Genomic DNA, 7,627 nt, shown 5'->3' with positions numbered 1-7,627 from the left:
GGAACCCTACCTTAGTTAGAACTACTTATAGCTCGGATTATAATACTTTAACTACTACTTAATTAGTATTAGATATTTAACGTAGGATTATCTCGACTTAGATCCCTACTACCTAGCGTACGTCTACTTATAGCCTTAAATAATTCTTTAAAGACTAATATCGTTTAAGATAGTAGTTCGAACGAAGACTCCGACGTAAATATAGTTAACGTACTAGGACTTACTAATATATCTCGGAATAGTATTAAGGTAGAACTATTCTATAGGAATAGGGAGAAGCTAGAATACTTCCTTATATAACTTAAGACTACCTTTAAGCTTAATCTAACTAAGTATACTAGGGTGGAGGATAAGGTTATATTCGTAGTAATATACCTTAAAGGGGCGGCGTTCTATTAGTTTAAACTAGTATAGGACGACTATCTCGAGTCTTCTAACCCTAACGACGAAACTAAGGTATACTTTAAGAACTTTACGTAGTTTAAAATAATAATTAAATAGATCTATAGTACGGTTAATAAGGCTATAGTAGCCTCTCGTACTATCTATACTCTTAAATAAATAGGATCTATAGTTAACTATTACTCGAAATTTAAGAAACTAGTAAAGGAACTAGAGTATATAGACGATAATATCTTTAAGGATACGTTTTATAATAGATTAAAGAAGGAAGTTAGGAAGGAAATAATAGAGCGCCCGGAAATATATAAAGATATAGTAAATAAGGCTATTAAACTTAATAATTAACTATACGAACTACGTATAGAAGATAATTAAAGAAAGAGCTTAGAAAGACGAGGGTATCGAAGATATCGATATTCTCCTCGAGTTAATACGAAACGCCCGCGAGACTACGAAAACTCTATAGACCTAGATACTATAGAACGCTATAATACTCGACGAATAGACCTAGATAGAGGCCGAAATATAGGGCGAAAGGTTATAGGAGGTCGAGATCGAGAAAAGGAAAGATAAAAAAAGGAAAATCTATACTACGAATATAGTAAGCCCGAATACTATATACGTAATTATCTAGAAAAGAAGAGCGCTCGAGGACTATATATAATAAATATATAGAGCGATAGTATAGACGGCTTAATAGCGAAAAAGGCCGATACTATTAAAGAAACCTAAAGACCTACTGAAGGAAAGAGTAAACTAGTATAGAAGAACTACTAAGAATCGAATAACTCTTAAGGGTTAGGTAAGTTAAATACCGAGTAATTAGAAGAAGAGTTCTAGTTAAGATATTAGACTAAGAAGTCTAAGGAACCTAAGCGTAAGACTTAAAAGAAAGAAAAGTTCGATAAACTCTTAAAGGGAGAATAGTAGAGCGAAGTAATATATAATACGAGGAGAAATACCGTAAGATACGCTTAAGAATTATAGTATTTCTATTACGAGGATAACTACTAACTCTATTTAGCTTTAAAGACTAAAAAATAGTAGTTTCTATATAAAAATAGAGGAAGTATAAAACCTCGAGAATAGAAATAGAAGGTCTAGGAAACTCTAGCTATAATAATAGCCGATTTCGAAAAAGAAACGGTACTTATAAATATAGATAACTATACGATAATTAGAATAAGATTCTAGAAGATAGTTAATAAAGTTATAGTATTAGATAGAAGAGTAACGTAGAAAACGTTTAGGACGACGTTAATCTATAAGTACTAAGCTTAAAGATATTAATAATATAGATATACCTATATATATACGAAAGATAGGGAACTATATTAACTAAGAATCTAGCGAGAAGAAGACGAATAGATATCGATAGACGAAATATTACGATAATATAAGAACTCTATAGAATTCTATATATATTTCTAGGATAGAAGGGAAGGAGAAACTCTATATCGATATAACCTAGGTACTACTCCTAGAAGGGAATAAAAATATATATAGATCTAGAAATATAACGACTAGAAGTACTCTCTATAAGCGAAATATACGTACGATACGTATAGCGAAGAAGCTTACTTTATAATCTTTAAAGGATCCGATAAAGGAGTAACCTATACGAAAGAATAGTTAGTTTAGCTCGAGTAAAGACTATTTAGTTTTAGGACGATAACGCTACTACCGCCTTACTATAATATATCTATAATGGAAAAAGGACCCGCGAATAAGATTTTACTAAATAAGCCTAACCTAGTAATTATTCGAACCTACTACTAGGTAGTAGGACTAGCGGAAAACCTCGGGATATAGTATAATCCCCTAGGATAACCGAAGAAAGAAAGAATCTATATAATAATCTATAAATATACCTAGGATAAATACGAGGAAAAAGAGAATAGCTATACGTACGACTACGTAGGTTACGTATTTCCTTTCCTATTCGGAGAAGGGGAAAACGATAACTAGTTAAAAGAATTACGATAGTAGTTAAATAAATATAAGAAGACGAGGCTATAGAGAATAGTATATACCGACCTCGACGACGCTATACTAATAGAGGTAGAAGGTAAGGTAGTAGTATCGAAGTATTATCTTATAGTATTTATTACTAACTACTACTAGGTAAGTATTAAAGACGATATTAAGAAATTAATATTCTACCCTAGCGAACTAAGATAATTAATTCGAAGGCCGGTTAGTTTAAACGAATACTACGATCTAGAATATTTAGCGGTAGCTTCTTACTATTTATATAATATAGTAGGGGGCTAAGTAGTACGATATAACCTACTAGTATAAGTAATAGGAGGAGTATAGGTACGATTAGTATTCCTCGATAATAAAGAAGAAGAATAGGAGGAAGTAAACGCGAAAGAGTCGGACGGAGACTCCGACGTATCGTTAGAAGAAGAAGAAAAATATTACGTAGCTAAGGTTACGAGAAATTAAATTAAGATTATAATAAAGTACTAGAGATATAGTAAATATATAGAATATACTAGCGAAACCGAAAGATACCTTTATATCTATTACGATCCTAGAATAAAACTATAAGAATAATAGAATAAAATTAATATATTATTCTACTAGAATTACGAATATAATTAAGCGCTAGTAGTATATATATATATATAAGGGTTAACCTACGAATAGATTATAGTTAACCTCGACTAGGAAGACGTAAAGAAGATCTAGGGAATAGAAGCTCTAACTATACGAGACTTATATACGATATAGGAGAATAAAAAAGAAGATATACCTTATATCGATAGACGAGTAGACTCGGCGTACCTATTCGATTATTTTAGTTACGCGGAAAGAAGCTACTAATAGTATTTTAAGCCTTACTAATACCTATAGAATATAAGTCCTAATCGACTTCGGATTCCGATTAGTAAGATAGTATATCGATTAATAAAAGAATACGACGAACGTACCTACGTAGTAGAATTAAGACTATATATATACTTAAAAAACGACGAGGGAATAACCTATTAAGGCTAGGTTACCTATAGTAATAGCCTTAGACTCTATATAAGTTAGACGGAAGTAAAGCGGAATATATAGTTCTTACGATCGTTCTATAGAACCTTTCTATACGACTTATAATAGACTCCGAAGTAAACGAGAATTACGTCTTATACTACGTAGCGTAAAGGTTAAAAGACTACATAAAGATAAAGATAGAACTATATCGACTTATAATAGTAGACGAGTCGCTAATAGAGTTTAAAGACGAATAAATAAGAAAGGAACTATAATAGGCCGAATTAATAATAGAAACTTATTAGGAAAGAATAACCCTAGATATAATAGCGATAAAATATAACGCTATACTAGGAATAGGATAGCTAGAAAAATATAACTCCTAAATAAACTAGAAAATAAGAGAATTCGAATTTCCGAATTATAGTTACGGAATAAAAATAAAAGATCGATTATCTTTAAAGGTTCCCTTCGTAAAGGCGATATAGATATAATCGAGAGGTAGAATATTAGCTTAAACTAATATTAAAGAACTACTTCTAGAATATATAAGATATAAGGAATTATTTATAGAAAAGGAAGGTAAGGTAGCGCTTCTAGAATACTAGCCCTAGGATTATCGGATATCTATAAAAGAGGAAGAAGTACTTAACTATAAGGAATAGTTAAAATTACTCTTAAAGAAAGAAGAAGACTTTCTAAAAAATTATATCGAGAAACTAGAAGCGAAAGGCTTAGTTAGAAGAAGCTAACTAAAGGTAGGAAAGTACGAATTTATATTCTATAGTGTACTCTTCGTAATAAAGAAGAATAAATTACTACGACTATATATTAACTATAGACTACTTAACGATAAAATTATTAAGGACTATTATTCTATTCTCCGATAAGACGAACTATAGAACCGCCTTTTAGGCGTAGTATAGTTTACCGCGTTAGATACTAGAGACGCCTATTACCTAATTAGAATAGCTAACGAGGAAGAATAGAAGACGGTATTCCGAACTAGATAGGGGGTCTACGAATTCCTAGTTATACCTTTTAGACTTATTAATATACTATTAACGTTCTAAGAATTTATAAATAACGCTCTAAAAGAATATTTAGATATATTCGTTATTATCTACCTCGACGATATCCTAATCTTCTTAAAAACCTACGAAGAATATATAGAATATATAAAGAAAGTAATAGAAAAGCTAAAGGAAAATAGAATCCTACTTAAGCTATCTAAATACGAATTCTATAAGAATAGTATTAGATTTCTAGGCTATATTATATCTTCGGAAGGACTCGTACTAGATTAAGAAAAAGTTTAAGCTATTAATAAATAGCTAGAACTAACGATAGTTAAGGAAGTATAGGCGTTCTATAGATTAATTAACTATTACCGAAAGTTTATTAAGGACTTCTCGAAAATCGTAGTACTAATTACTAACTTAACTAAGAAGGAAATAATCTTCGGTTTTAGGGAAAAATATAAGAATACCTTTAAAGAGCTAAAGCGACGGATAACGTCCGCGCTAATCTTATATATTTTCGACCTAGATAAAGTAATAGGAGGCTACCTTAAATAAAAAGACGAATAAGGGAAGCTTTATCTAGTAGTATATTATTTAAGGAAGCTAAGCGGACTCGAGGTAAATTACGATATCTACGATAAGAAACTACTCGTAGTAGTAGAATACCTAAAAATATAGAGAGTATACCTAGAGGGAGCTAAATATCTAGTGTAGATATACTTAGACTATAAGAATCTAACGTATTAGACGATAACTAAAGAACTTAATAGAAGATAAGTTAAATAGGCTAAAACTTTAGCCTCTTACGATTTTAAAATTATATATATTCGAGGAATAGAGAACGTTATAGTCGATGCCCTTAGTCGAAGAATAGACTATATAGAAGGACTAGAATCGGAGCTAGCGGCGCTCCTAGAAAAAAGAGAAAATTACCTAATATATAGAAAAATAGAAATAAGAATACTTATAATATTAGAAAAGAATTTAATACTAGAATAAAAATAGAAAATTATATAAGTAAAGTATAATAATAAAAGTATAGAATATCTAGGTATTAATAAAATAATCGAACTAGTAATACGAGATTTTACCTAGGTAGGATTAAGAAAGGACGTTAAAGAATACGTTAAGAACTACGATATATACTATAAAGCTAAATACTTAAGATATAAACTATATAGCTTACTATAATTAGCGGAGAATATAGATAAGGTATAGTCTAGGATAGTAATAGACTTTATAGTTAAGCTACCGCCATCGAAAGAGCCTATAACGAATACGACTTATAATAGTATACTTATAATAAACGATATACTAATAAAATATATTTACCTACTACTATATAAAGAAGTATTAATAGTAGAAGAACTAGTATATATAGTTATAAGAACGATATTCGTATAGTACGAAATACTAGAGGTTATTATTACGGATAGAGATAAACTATTTAATTTATAGTTTTAGTAATCGTTAACCGACCTACTAGAAATAAAATATAAGATATCTATATTATATTACCTATAAACGAACGAATAAACGGAAAGAACGAACTAAATAATAGAATAATACCTACGGTACTATATAAATTACTAATAAAAGAACTAGGTTAAACTATTACTAATAGCTTAGTTCGCTTTTAATAATAACGCATCGGTAATCGGAATATTACTATTTTTTACGAATTACGGGAGATACCCGGACTTTAAAAAAGAACTATTAAGGAATAGACCTATAGTAGAAAAGGTAAGAATAAAAGTAGAAGACTTATATAAATTATACTTTCTATTAAAAATAAAACTAGATAAAATATTAAAAATAACTATAAAAATAGTAAATAAGAAAAAATCTAAGGAACTAGACTTCTAGGAGGGGAAAATAGTTTATATTAATATAAAAAATATAAAAATATAGAGACTAAGTAAGAAATTAGACTATATAAAAATTAGACTATATAGAATTAAGAAGATATTAAGGCTAGTCTCTTATAAGCTATAATTACTAGAAGGACTAAATATATACCTAGTATTCTATAAATTACTACTAGAAAAAGTACTAAATAAAGCTAGACTAGGACTAGTATATATCGATAAAGAAACCTAAGAACCCTATTACGATATAGAAACTATACTCTAGTATAGATAAGAAAATAATTAAATAAAATACCTAATTAAATAGTTAGGATACCTAGAAGAGGAAAATACTTAGGAACTAGAAATAAACCTTAACCTAAAACTAGTTATTCGATATTATTAGAGGAACCTAGAACTTATTCCTAATCTATCGAATCGGTTACGAATTAACTATTAAAAATAAACTCGAGTTCGGTAAGGGCTAGCTCGTAGTTAATACTAGCGAATACTTCTATAGACTCGAAAATACCTAGTACTTCTATTTCGCGGCGAAGTATACGACTAGACTATACCTCTAGTTACGCTATAGAGTCCTAGAGATCGCTATCGGACTCTTCGGCGTTAAGGAAGTCTTTCTAGGCTTTTAGGAGGACTTAGCGGAGTCGGATAATCTCGCGGTATTTCCGGCGGAATTTAGATTAGAACTATTTCTTTTATTTCCTAACTTTTCGGAACTCTTCTACGGAAAAGGTACTATTATAGTTTCTCTAGTACCGAAGATATTCGGAGTATTTTACCGACTACTCTCGATTATAAAAATAAGTAACGTTATAGTTAATATATTCGATATAGGCGACTATAGCGGCGTTTTTAGGATCGGAAGATATAGCGTTCGTAATTTTAAGGCGACGCGCGTTCTAGTTACGTATAGATTTAGAAGATCGACGGCTCTTCTTAATACCTATAGGCGATATAGTTAGCTATAAAGAAGAGGGAGCGAGGACTAAGGCGGAAGAGGAATAACTACCTTAAGTACGTTAAGGATAACGTAGATAGAAGGAAGGGATAGTATTACGAACCGGGTTATAGATAAGGTCGCTAGGATAGGCGCCCTACGTTCTAAGGGATAGTTTAAGGAAGGTTAGCCGATAGAGAACGAGGCTATATTACGTAACTAGGGGATATATTATTACATTACTATATTATTTCTAGTGTACTAATATACTAAAGTAATACTTTAACTATTATATATATACGCTCCTTTACCTAGATAGAATAGTTTATAGTTAACTTCGTTAGTAATTCTATACCTATATTTTAGGATATAGTCCGACGAATAAGTATTTCCTTTATTATCTTAGTTAA

The sequence above is a fragment of the Exophiala aquamarina genome (assembly GCF_000709125.1).
Source record: "Exophiala aquamarina CBS 119918 chromosome Unknown aczIA-supercont1.14, whole genome shotgun sequence".
NCBI lineage: Eukaryota > Fungi > Ascomycota > Eurotiomycetes > Chaetothyriales > Herpotrichiellaceae > Exophiala > Exophiala aquamarina.
Note: the sequence above shows the minus strand (reverse complement) of the source record.